The 13,762-nt window shown below is 39.0% G+C and overlaps 1 long non-coding RNA gene across 5 annotated transcripts in view; it reads left to right on the plus strand.

Moving 5' to 3' along the window:
* LOC114218208 (uncharacterized) overlaps positions 1–13,762 on the plus strand; it is a 203,124-nt gene that overhangs the window by 18,102 nt on the left and 171,260 nt on the right. For 3 of the 5 annotated variants that reach the window (XR_015766813.1, XR_003611148.2, XR_003611152.2), the window contains 2 exons: positions 8,683–8,752; positions 10,374–10,423. This is a non-coding gene — a long non-coding RNA (uncharacterized LOC114218208). Of the gene's footprint in view, positions 1–1,215; positions 1,259–3,577; positions 3,715–8,682; positions 8,753–10,373; positions 10,424–13,762 lie in introns of those variants that run through there. The other 2 variants (XR_003611150.2, XR_003611151.2) reach the window with 2 other exon arrangements.

Below are 13,762 nucleotides of genomic sequence, written 5' to 3' on the forward strand. Positions count from 1 at the left end.
GCATCTGTATTAGTTTTCCAAGGCTTCCATAAAACAATACCATAGACTAGTTGGCTTAAACAATAGAAATTTATTTTCTCAGCTTGGTTTCTCCTGAGGTCTCTCTCCTTGGTTTGCAGGTGGTCACATTCCTGCTGCTGCTTCTCATATTCATTCTGTGTGCATGTAAGTCCCTGGTAATCTCTTTTGTGTGTCCAAATTCCCTCTTCTCATAAGGACACTAGTCAGATTGAATTAGGACCCACTCCAACAGCCTCATTTTAACTTAATCCCTTCTCTACGTGCCCTATCTTCAAATACAGTCACATTCTGAGATACTGAAGGTCAAAGATTTAACATAGGAATTTTGGGGGGACACAATTCAGTCTATAATGGAGTCTTTCCCAATTTCTACACATATCATTTTTATTAATTTATTTATTTGAATAAGGGTGAAAATAATGTCAACACATTGAAATTTGTTGATATTGATACCAGTCTCTTGTGTCTCTTTTATATTTTATTTATTTATTTTTTAAAGATTTTATTTTTAAGTAATCTCTATACCCAATGTGGGGCTCAAACTCACAACCATGAGATCAAGACTCACTTGCTCTACTGACTGAGCCAGCCAGGCACCCCAATTTGTGTCTCTTCTAATCTATAGATTCCCTTTCCTTCCTTCCTTCTTTCTTTTTTTCTTTCTTTCTTTCTTTCTTTCTTTCTTTCTTTCTTTCTCTTTCTTTCTCTTTTTCTTTCTTTCTTTCTTTTTCTTTCTTTCTCTTTCTTTCTTTCTTTCTTTCTTTCTTTCTTTCTTTCTTTCTTTCTTTCTTTCTTTCTTTCTTTCTTCTTTCTTTCTTTCTCTTTTCAATTTATTCGTTGCAGGAATGGGATTGTTAGTTCTGGAGTTTTCTGAAGTCTGAACTTTGCAGAATGCTTCTTCATGATGACATTTAACATTTTTCTCTGTCACCTGTATTTCTTGTAATTTATTATTTAGATCTAGAGTCTGGATGTGATTCAAGTTTGATATTTTGGCAAAAATACTTTATAAGTAGTATAAACTTCTACCAAAAGGCACATAATCTGGTTGCTTCTCCATGATTATAGCAGCCATTGATAATTATTTCTTAAATCTATTATTTCCTTAGGGGTCACAAAATGGTGGCATTCTAATTCTACCATCCCTGCTTCATTTAACAGCTGAAATACTTCTATAAAGAGAAAGCTTCCTTTGCTATCTACTTGTTTGCCCTCAAGTATATGTAAGAAAGACAGGGTAAGTACTTTATTTTCAAATTTATTTATAGGTTTTAAAACTAATGACTTGAGCTTCCAGCATCTTTCAGAGGTGACTAATGATTTTTGAATTATTGTGAACTTGTGGATTTGAACATAATTGATGTGTTTTCATCCACTATAATTATCATTCCTATTGATGTTCAAGGCCTGTCTTTGGCCAGTGAGAGCCTCTGCAGGTTGGTTCCTGAGACTTTTAATGTGACTCCAGTAGTCTTTGACAGAATCCTTGATTTTTGGTATGGCAATGTATTCCAGTTTTATCTTGTATTTTTCATGTACTATATATAGAATCACCTATTTCTCCAAGGAGCATTGATTCTTTTTAGTGGAGAATGGTATTTAAAAAGTACATCGTCAGTGCTGAGGACCTTATTGCTACCCAGCAGGCCATGATATTTCAAGGCCTTTATGTTTACATATAAAACATAAATTTAGCTTCTTAGCTCAGAATATTTACACATATTTTCACTTACATGAATGTCAAGGGAATTGTTGAAAATTCAATGGTGTGGGTCTTTGGGCCTATCTTTGAGCCCAGAGGGCCCCCAAGTCATTGTTACAACAAGAAATGCCACCAAAAAATATCCAAAATACCCCATAGGGTGGCTCCCTTAGAAAAATCACTGATTTAAATGACACATGGATAGAGGGAGATGAGATCAAAGGGATGATTTCATTATAAAATAAAAAATCTTCTGCTTTATGATTTGTCTACCTCCCTTGCACACACCCCCAACTGAATCCAGACTTTGTGTGTGCTAGGAAAGTTTGAACTTCTTCAGGTGTATTCATGGAAGTATACTGCACTCAGTTCAGGCATAAAATCATTTATTTTTTCATTTTATCAAATTTTAACTTCCCATTGAAGCTTGTTCTTGAATAAAGTTTTCCTTTATTGTTTAATCATGGCAGAGACCCCACTTGAAAACATTAGGCCAATCTTGACTTGCGTACCTTATAATACCAGTAATGTACAGTTCTTGTTTGCCAGAAATTTGATGATGAAAGAGCCTTCTCAAGTTGAAGAGAACTCAGTAGGCCATCACATGCCAAGGGAGAGAGCATCAGTATCCAAGCATTACTTACTACTGAAGTGACTTTATGCTAAAGTTTGACATGTTGAATAACACAGTGATATAGGAGTCAGTAATTATTTGTGAAACTAAGTTGTGTGTATCCAGACTTCTCTCTCTCTTATTTTGGAGGTCTAGCATTAATATTAGGATCAAGGGCATCTCACAACTGTTACTATTGTAAATTGAATATTGAAGGGGGAGTGAGAGATTGAGTTAGTGGAAAACATTTTCTCAAAGTAGAGAGAGACTCTGTTAGCTTAATATCTTGAAAATATGCTGAGGGGAACCTGGGTGGCTCAATCGGTTAAGCGTCTGCCTTTGGCTCAGGTCATGATCTGGGGTCCTGGGATCTAGCCCTGTGTGTGGCTCTCTGCTCAGCAGGGAGTCAGCTTCTCCCTCTCCCTTTGCCCTTCCCCTCTGCTCATGCTCTTTCTCAAATAAAATCTTAAAAAAAGAAAATATGCTGAAAAGATCAACAAATTGAGAATTTTGCTTTATCTTAATTTTCTTGTGAAGATTGTTATTTAGCATAAGTTACACATTTAATTTGCTTTTTTTCCCCTCAGAAATGTGTTACTTCTGAACTATGTTGAGTAATCTTTTTTTTTTAAAGATTTATTTATTTATTTGAGAGAGAGAGAGAGAGCCCATGTGCGTGTGCACGTGAGTGGGAGCAGGAGGGGCAGAGGGAGAGGGAAGAAGAGAAACCTCAAGAAGACTCCCTGCTGAGAACAGAGCCAGACATGGGGCTCTATCCCAGGACCCCAAGATCGTGACCTGAACTGAAATCAAGAGTCAGCTGCTCAACCAACTGAGCCACCCAGGCACTCCTATGTTGAGTACTCTTTCATTAGAGATAATTGATACATTTCTGATAAAGTATATTTTCTTTCCAGGGCTCTTGCGTAAAACCCATCCTAAAAAATGTAGTGATTTTTTGAAACTTTTTTTTTATTTTAGGAGGCTTCTTTGTTAAGAAAAAAAAGGCACGCGCGCGCGCACACACACGCACCTATACACATATCTCAGCAGAATCAATTGGCTTGAAGATTTGGTAATCTGATATGCTATGGATCCAGTCCTGCATTCAAGCTTTCATCTTTATGAGTCATTGTGAATTGGAACCTGAATTTTTTTCTCATCTGAAATTGTTGCTTTTGTGTAGATCCAATCACACAGCACAGATCCAATAAGAAATTATCTTCTGCATGGCCCAAGAAACTGCATAATCAGATGTTAAGATCCTTGGAAGAAGAATGTTATCTCTATTTCCATTCACTCCTGAACCTTCCGTAATCTGGCTTTCACACAGAATTAGTAACCAATTTCACACAAAATCAAGTAACTAATTGCCAAGGTAACCAATGGCTTTCTTGTTGCTAGATCCAGTAATCCCAGCCTTCATCTCTTGCAGTTTCTTCTGTACAGCTTTGGATCCTGATGAACCTTTTTTTCTTGCTGTTCTTAACTTTCTTGCTTCTGATGAAGCTGTTCTCTCGTATATTACTGATCACATATGTCATGTATGTGATGTAAATAATACTAACACGTTTACATCCTTCTAAAAATATATTCTTAATCTACATTCAGTTCATCCATGTTTTTAGTAACAATGCTAAAATAAAATCTTGAATAATTAGCTAGTAAAATATTTACTTATCCATTAAAAATTGGATATTGAACCTCTCCTAAGTATCAGATATTGTCTGCTAGGTACAAATAATGAGCAAGTCAGAAACTATTAGTTACAAAACATGGTTAACTTCCATGAAATAAAAACCCTGGATGCTACTTAAATGCATAATGAGGGTCTGGTGGTCAAAGAGATGGAGGGTGTTGAGATCTGCAGGATTATATTGGTATTAACTAATCAAAGGTGTGGGTCAGTAGTTGCAAGGAGGAACATTCCAGGTTGAAGGAATTGCATGTGGCAACCTCTGGGGTGGGACAAAGCATGCGCATATTGAAGGAACTGTGGTTGGAGCACAGGGATGGAGGAGGAGAATATGGCCGGCTATAGTTGGAGACATAAGCACTGCAAAATCCTGTAGGGCTGTATAGGCCATCGGAAGCATTTTTATCTTTATCTTGCAAAAAGAAGCCTGGGGCACCTGGGTGACTCAGTCAGTTAAGCAGCCAACTCTTGATTTCAGTTCAGGTCATGATCTCAGGGTCCTGGGATCGAGTCCCTCATCTGGCTCTGCACTCAGTGGGGAGTCTGCTTGAGGATTCTCTCTCTTCCTCTCCCTTTGCCCTTACCCCACTGGCACATGTGCCCATGTGCACGTGTTCTCTCTCTCTCTCTCACTCAAATAAATAGATCTTAAAAAGAAAGAGAGAAGCCATTTATGGGTTTGAGCAGAGAAGTGATATGATCAGATTTTTAGTTAAATTAAAAAAATCACTTTCCATGCACTTTGGAGAATGGTTTGGAGGAGAAGCTAGAATGGATACTGGTGGACCAGTAGTTCAGAGGATAGATTATGGTAGTTTGGACTAAACTGTTTGCACCTAAGATGGAAAGAAGGGGAATCCTTTAAGATATATTTAAGAAATAATTTCAACAGAGTTTAGCAATAAACTTGAGATACAGATGAGGAAGAAGGTGTTAGGCAGGTTTGTACAACTGGTGAGGTTGGTAATTATGGTCACCAAAATAGGGAACACTGGATGAGAATGCAGTTTGAGGTGAAGAGGATGGGTTCAGGATCAGAGAGCTTGAACTTGAGACATGGTGATATATCCAGATGGAAATGTTTATTGTTAGAAAGATGGGTCTGTAGCTCAGAGAGGAGTGCATATTCCTAATATGGACTAATTTATACTAATAAATGAAGAAATGAAAATTTCTGGCACAAATTTTAGTATAGAAGATTAGTTTACTTTTCAATTAATTCTGAACATATTCTACCAAAAAATTTGATAATATATGATTGATATTGATATATATGATAATATATGATTGATATATTGATCCCACCTCTTCTGTCTCTCAGTTTTCTCATTCTGAAGACATTTTTCATAATCCTTTACGTTGTTAATCCTGTTTTATTTAAAAAATTGCACATTCAACATTTTCTTTGATTACTTGTATATAAGGACCAGTTCCCAGGACATAAACATAATTCAAATTCAAACTTAGAATAATCTACTGAAAAAAATTCAGAAAACTAAATGAAAGAAAAAAAAAGCCAGGAGAAAGCATTTACTACATAATGTTCCTGATAAGAGTTTCTTCTAAAATTTATCTCTCTATATTCATTCTTACCAAATGAGAGAAAAATGAGCAAAATGATATTATTAGAAAATCATCTAAAAATAACACCCTTTCTGAGTGAAGAATTTTTTCATGGTTGTTCTTTCCTATGTACAGGCTGTGTTGATTATTCCATTCATCTGTTAGCTAGTCAGCAAATATTTATTGAGCATCTGTTATGTACCAGGCATCTTCTAGACCCTTAAGATACATCAGTGACAAAACAGTAAAAGATGCCTGCAGGATCCTGGGGTGACTCATTCTCTGACCTTGTTTTGAATGCTCTGGTGTTGGTGTATTTTCCTACATTCCAGAGGAAAAAAAAATTGCAATGCGAAAATATAAAAGTGTTATTTACCAGCTGAGTGATTTTGGTCAAGTGATTTAACCTCTTTAGGCTTCAGTTTCCTTATTCATAAGCTATGATAACACAACCTTTCTCCTAGGAGATGTATTCATTGAAATAGTATATGTACATTTTAGCACACGGTAAACCCCTAATAAATTCAAATTATTATTAAAATATTGTTAGGAAAGAAAGTGCATCAGGGAACAAATGATACAAATTTTTTAAAATAATAGAGCTTAAATGCCCACCAACTGGTGAATGGATAAAGAAGATAAAGAAGCTGTGGTATGAATATATATATATGCATGCACGCGCACACACACACACACACACACACACACACACACACACACACACACAGAGGAATACTACTCAGCCATCAAAAAGAAAGAGATCATGCCATTTGCAATGATAATGTGGATGGGAGCTAGAGTGTATTATGCTAAATGAAAGAAGTCAATCAGAGAAAGACAAATACCATATGATTTCACTTATGTGGAATTTAAGAAACAAAATGATGAACATTCGGGAGGGGGAAAAGAGAGGGGGGAAACAAATCATGAGAGACTCTTAACTATGGAGAACAAATTGAGGGTTGATGGAGGGAGCTGGGTGGGGGATGGGGTAGATGGGTGATGGATATTAAGGAGGGCACTTGTTAGGAAGAGCAGTGGTATTATATGTAAATGACTAACCACTGAACTCTACTCCTGAAACCATATTGAACTGTATGTCAACTAACCAGAATTTAAATAAAAATAAATAAATGAAATAAAAAAATACAATCAAGTCAGTAAACTTTCAAAGCTTGATTAATATGTTCAAGGCACTCTGTAGGGGCACTTTAAACAATAAAATGATAAATGAGACACAGGAAAAGAAATACTAGTGGAAGGATTCTTTGTGGGCAAAACATTTAGAACTGGATTTTCAAGTGGCCATCTCTTTTACCATTGTAGTTAGATTTGCTCTGTTGGTAGCAAAGAATGTATCTAGTTTCCTTCTTAAACCAGAGTCATGGAGCATGAGTCAACGAATAAGATTGGATGTATTTGTGGAGCATTTTACATTTTATGCCATCATTTGTATATCACCATCATAATGTTTGCCCCATTCTTAGACTTATCATTACTTTCTTAATAGTTTTCGTCACATTGACTCACCTTTTTTCCAACTTGATTTAAGTCTCATTTGAGCAACATTAGCTATAAAATCATGGATTTGTTGTGCAAGTTATATTTTTCTAATGCACTCTAAAAACAAATACTTCAAAAAAGTTCCACCTGTAGTCCATATACCACCTATAGTCATCGGAAGTACCTCCAGTGCTATATTACTGTGTTTTGGAAAACATTGCCACGCATGATAGTCCTTGGTCCTTGTAATTGTTATGTGAGGTAAAACAGAGAAAACATAATTATCCCCATTTCAAAGATGAGGAAATCAGGCTCATGGATAAAATCTTATAGCCGGTAAATTTCCAGAACTGGGCCTGGTACTCATGCCTTCTTATTAACCCGCTTATCTTATTGCTTCTGCTATACTAATAACTCTTCTAAGGAGTGCAAACTTAGACCTAAAAGTAAACTTTTGTCTATTTAGACCTGACTATTTTGGAATTTTGTGGTAATCTGAATAGAGATGAGACGGGAAAAGGTTAGCAAAGAAAAAGAGAGTAGATTGCCAAGTTGTGGTAGGCAGCCTCTAAGATAGCCCCTGATTATCTCACCATCTAGTATTCATGCCTATGTAATCCCCTCCGCTTGAGAAACTGTTTTCTAGCCCAATAGAATATGGCAACTTAGAGGAGGTGTCACTTCCCTGCTTAGTTTGTAAAAGATTGTGACTTCTATCTTGCTAGAAGTCTCTCTCTCTCTGTCTCTCTCTTGCACTGATTTTGATGAAGCAAGGAATGGTGCCATAGGAATGGTGACCCAAGCACAGCAGGGAACTGAAGCCCTCAGTTCAACATTCCTCAAGGAAATGAATCCTGCCAACAATTCCATGTGATTAGTTGGGACCCAGATCCTTCCCTAGATGAGCCTTCAGATGAGACCCAGCTTTGATGGACACCTTGCCTGCAGCCTTGTGGGAGACTGTGAAGAAGAAGACCCAGTAAAGCCATCTCCAGAGCCTTGACCACAGGCATTTTAAACTCTTCATTTTTGGATATTGGGTTGGGAGAATTAATCTGTTATTCAGCAATATATAACACAAGTCTATGGGACTCATTTCCAGAAGTGATTCGGTGGAGGTAGAGCCAAGTTATCACCATTGGGCCTGGGCCCCAAGTGTTGGCAGTTCTGTTGAACTGTGATTTCTAACATTGGACACTTTTTCTTTCTCATTTTCCGATTCTTTCCTCCCTACCCTCTCTCTTTCACTCCTTCCCTTTATTCCTCCTACTCTTTCATACTTCTAATTAATGGAACAGTTGGAAACTTAAAGTCAATAGCAGCGCAAAAGAAAACTCCTCCATCTGCAAAATGTTATCATCTATACCTTTCCCCAGTGCCCTGTGCCAGGCTTTGTATGTTGGCTTCATAGTACTCATGTAGTATACACATCTAACAAAAGTTTGGCTGTTGGTGTTATTGAATCACCATGGGAGTTGAATCAATGCTATCCATTCTGTTTTGTTTTCATTTTTCTACTTATGGAAATATCTTTATTCTTCTATGGGCTTTGTGTACTCATGTTCCCTCTCTTTTTCTTTGTAGGCAATTTATAGCACTGATCTATCAGTATCTCTTGTGGACTTCATCAATGTGAAGGCGATTTTTCCTGCAGGTACTCTTTCTACGAAATTAAAAACATTAAGGGGTGCCTGGGTGGCTCAGTTGGTTAAGCATCTACTTTCGGCTCAGGTCATGGTCCCGGGTCCTGGGATGGAGTCCCGATCAGACTCCATGCTCAGCGGAGAGTCTGCTTCTCCCTCTGCCCTTCGCCCCTGCTCATGCTGTCTCTCTTTCTCTCTCACGTTCTCTCTCTCAAACAAGTAAATAAAAAATCTTAAAAAAAATGAAAAACATTGAGCATAAAGAAATGGCATTCATGCTTTTTAAATTTCCTCTAGTTTTTCCATCTACCACATTACCTGAAATATTTTTGCTTTTGAGCAGTGTTTTCTTCTATTTCACATGCAGAGAGAGAGCTAAAGGGAACTAGGCAAGGACCATTCCAAGTGAGTTTATCTGTAGAAAACCTTGAAAACAATCTGAAGCTAGCCTTGATGGATGGGGGAGGGATGAGGTATGGGAAAGGATAGAGTAGGCGGTGGGGAGGTAAATATATGGACAAATTTGAATCACAAATTTATCACTATATGCCAGGAATGTTTAATAATAGCACTCCTAAACACACACACACACACGTAAATGAGTCACACTATAAAAACTTTTAACAAGTGCTGGCAAGTCCGATGGCAGACTCACCCCGAAACCTGTCTCTCCAATAAAAACCTCATAATTAAAAACAAGGCTGTCCATAAATCATAGCATATAATAACAATTATATGCAACTGGTACAAGACTTGATTAGAAAATTAACATTTAGCTTTCTCAGGTGAAAATTCTAAATTTCCCTCAGAGTGGAAATACCTCTATAATATGTGGCCAGCATGTTATCCTCTATCCCTGAACCGGGAGATGCTTCTTTGTCCAACTGTTAATACCCATTGATCTTGGCCCAATAAAAGACTAAGGTGATGCAGTTTTACTTGTCCCTTAAGAGTAATACGAGAGTCTGCCATGTGTTGAGAAAGTGCCTACAACATGCTAGGGGTACTTTGTTTGGCACTGAATGTTTTATTTTCTCTTCTTTCCATGCAGGGAACAGTTAACTATGTTTTACTTCTATAAAACTGAGGCTTCCACTGGTTTACTGACTTTCCTAAGTTTGCACAAATAGTAAGGGACCAAAACAGGGTTTGAACCTCAACTGGCTTGATTCCCCAAAGGTGCTCTTTCAACCAAAGCTGTGGCCTTGAGAAAGGACATGAAAATAATGTATATATGGAAGCTGGTGAATAGGATACAGTTGTGGCCTTAAACCGGATCCTGCTGAATATGTGGTAGAATGGATGAGAAGCCTCTTCTCTGTTGCTAACCTGGGAGAAGTCAGTCACCCAGCTTTGCTGGATTCTTTTTTTTTTTTTTTATAAACTGAATCATCTCAATTGGTTATTATCTGATGTGCCTTCCATATTAAAATTATATTATTCTAGTCTATCAATTTATCCACTCAGGCTTTCATCGATCTGACAAGCCTAAACCAAGTAAACCCTGATATTTGTCATGTTTCCTTCAAATTTTACCTCTGACATGGGAGCAGGGTCTGAAAATGGAATGGAAGTTCCATGAAGCTATAGCAACACTTTTTCACTGTGTTCATCTCTCTCCTTTTCTCTTAGGGAGAAGCTGGAGCTGTCCTATGAGAAGCTGAGGCAAGGAGAAGCTGGAGGTAGAACTGGGGAGGGCTTGAATGAGTTGGTCCGTTAAATTTAGATCCTTGTTTTCTTTCTGTTTTCCCTTTAAATTTTTTTGTTATGTTAATCACCATACATTACATCATTAGTTTTTTTTTTTTAAAGATTTTATTTATTTATTCGACAGAGAGAGTGAGAGAGTACAAGCAGGGAGGAGTAGTAGAGGGAGAGAGAGAAGCAGGCTTCCCGCTGAGTAGGGAGCCTGACGCGGGGCTCGATCCCAAGACCCTGAGATCATGACCTGAGCCGAAGGCAGACGCTTAACCATCTGAGCCACCCAGGCGCCCCTACATCATTAGTTTTTGATGTAGTGTTCCATGATTCATTGTTTGTGCATAACATCCAGTGCTCCCCGCAGAACGTGCCCCCTTTAATACCCATCACCAGGCTAACCCATCCCCCCACCCCCATCCCTCTAGAACCCTCAGTTTGTCTTTCAGAGTCCATCGTCTCTCATGGTTCATCTCCCCCTCCGATTTCCCCCCCTTCATTCTTCCCCTCCTGCTATCTTCTTCTTCTTTTTTTTTTCTTAACATATATTGCATTATTTGTTTCAGAGGTACAGATCTGTGATTCAACAGTCTTGCACAATTCACAGCGCTCACCATAGCACATACCCTCCCCAATGTCTGTCACCCAGCCACCCCCTCCCTCCCGCCCCCCACCACTCCAGCAACCCTCAGTTTGTTTCCTGAGATTAAGAATTCCTCATATCAGTGAGGTCATATGATACATGTCTTTCTCTGATTGACTTATTTCACTCAGCATAACGCCCTCCAGTTCCATCCATGTCGTTGCAAATGGCAAGATCTCATTCCTTTTGATGGCTGCATAATATTCCATTGTGTATATATGCCACATCTTCTTTATCCATTCCTCTGTCGATGGACATCTTGGCTCTTTCCACAGTTTGGCTATTGTGGACATTGCTGCTATAAACATCGGGGTGCACGTACCCCTTCGGTAGATCCTTGTTTTCTAAAACACTCTTTCCCTGAGGTTTGAGGGGCTGGAAGAAAGCTCTACGCATGGGTAGAATGTACTAGTGTAGCTGTTCACAAAGAAATTGATTGTGGCAAACTCCCATTTGTTAGAATTTCCTAATCCTCTGATAATATTCTTTATACTCAACCTTCTAAAATTCTTAATGGCACATGGAAGAGCAGAGGTTGACAAAGTTTTTCTCTAAAGGGCCTGATAGGAAATTGTTTAGCTTCTGTGAGCCCATATGGTTTCTTTCATGGGGCTATTCAACTCTGCTGTCCGTAGCACCAAAGTTGCCACAGATAATATAGAAATGAATGAGAATGTCTGAACGCCGATGCGACTTTATTTGCGAAGACAGTCAGTGGGACAGATAAGATGCCAGGGTTCTAGTCTGCTGACCCCTGGTATGGTGGAAAAAATTCACTTGGAGCTTGATGATGGCTTTTTCACTCTAGCTGGGTATTTTGGGAGAAGATACTTATTTTAAGATTTATACAGCTTCATTATCTGTAAAATGGGAATAAAAAAACCTACTTCACGAGGCTGTTATGAAGACGAAGTTAAGGCTAACTATAGCAAACTGGCCTGCTTTTTTAAAAAGTAGATTTGTTTTTTATTGTAGAGCACACATATCACGGCAAAGTGCCGCACATACAACTGCAAATCATTTTTGGGAAAAAAGCTGTAAAAAAAAAACAAAAACAAAACAAATACCGCAACTGCTTTGGTTATGTAGCCCTGACCTGAATCCATGCTGGTAAAGGAATTCTGGCCCCTGAGAGGGGCCTCTTATGGTGGCTGCCCCAGATTTCTGCAGCCTCAGACCTGGGCCTCCGTAAGACAAGGGCCCCTGGGCTGGTGGCAGCCTGCGGACTGGGAGGACCTCTGCCCTCCGCAGGCTGGGGGTCTTGGCCCTGGCTGGCTGGCAAGGAGACATTCCTAATGAATCTAGATCATCAAAACCTTGCAGCCTTCAAGGACCTGAGTAGGTGGCAACTGCCAAAGACTTAATTGTTTTGTTCCTTTTATTATCTCTTAAAAGCCCCTTCCCCAGCTCCCATGCCCCTGAGGCAGAGAAGGCCCCAACCAAGTCTGTGGTCCTGAGCTCTGGCCTTGGATGCATGCTCCAGGCAGACAGAGGGGGTGGGTGGGTGCCTTCTTATGGGGATGACCTGGACAGAAGCTGGCCAATGTAGGAGAAAGGAAAGGGTAAGGAAAAAGCCAGGAGACCTGTAATTATTATTATCATCATTATAACATTATTACTTTAATTTCTTTTAGGGTTTTTTGGTGGTGGTGGTGGTTATTTAGTCTAGCTTATGTATTTACAGTAAACAGTAAGTGCTGTGGAGGGCAGCTGAAACTGGGTTTTGCTGTTTCACCATTGGAGATTCTTCTGCTGGAATTAGAAAATTGTTTTAGAGAGGGTTGGTGCTTATTTCATACTAATTGAGCTAATACCTTTCTCTCTTAGGCTTTGGTTTTGTACTTCAAGCCCTTTTTAAAAGAATTGTGCAGACATGGGCGCATCTGTTTGCTTTACTTCTTTATTTTCCTTGTTGGGTAATCACGCCTATGTTGGTTGGCATCAAACACAGATCTCACCTATCCCCATGGCAGTAAGCTTCCACTGACTTGAATTGAGACCAGCCCTGGTGGCCCTGTGAGTGGGAGAGTCTGGGTGTGTCTAGCTGGGCTGTGGCACCAGGAGAGGGTGGATGCACCTGTTCTACTTGAGTAAATTGGCACCAATAAAGTGGTGCTTCTCTGTGTATTTGCCTTGGTAAAAGGTCACTGGCTGATTTGAGCTGTTGGGTTGCGCCCCACATCCTCTGCGTATCACACTGACTTTTGGTGGCAATTCTGCCTCATTTCTAGAGGTGAGTTTGACTCACAGAAGGAACACTCTGGCTTTTTGTATTTCTAAATTTCCCTAGAAGTAGACAAGGCTATCACATCTGAGGGTCTTGAGTCATTGTAGAGAGCTTACCTAAAGAGAATTTTTCACTGAGGGAGAAAATTATACAATCACAATAAAGCAGAAGCCACAGGGCCTGGGTTGTTGACTTACCATAAATGTAAGGGCTACAGTTAACAGGCACCTTTCAGTTTCTGCTATTGGAAGGGGTGGTCAGTCCCTTTCTTTTATTAAGCCCCCTTTCCCTCTTCTCCTTTTCTTTTCTTTTTTTGTCCTTGTAATGAAGAGTAACGACAAATGACAACAGATCTGCCTTGGGCTGGTATGAGGATAGGATATCAACTTAATAATAGAACTTGGGTCAAAATGTACTTTTATCTCTTTGAACTGAAATTAGAGTGTGCATGGG

Source organism: Eumetopias jubatus, unplaced genomic scaffold, assembly GCF_037043125.1.
Source record: "Eumetopias jubatus isolate StellerSeaLion01/CBP00866 unplaced genomic scaffold, mEumJub1_p1.0 scaffold_15, whole genome shotgun sequence".
NCBI lineage: Eukaryota > Metazoa > Chordata > Mammalia > Carnivora > Otariidae > Eumetopias > Eumetopias jubatus.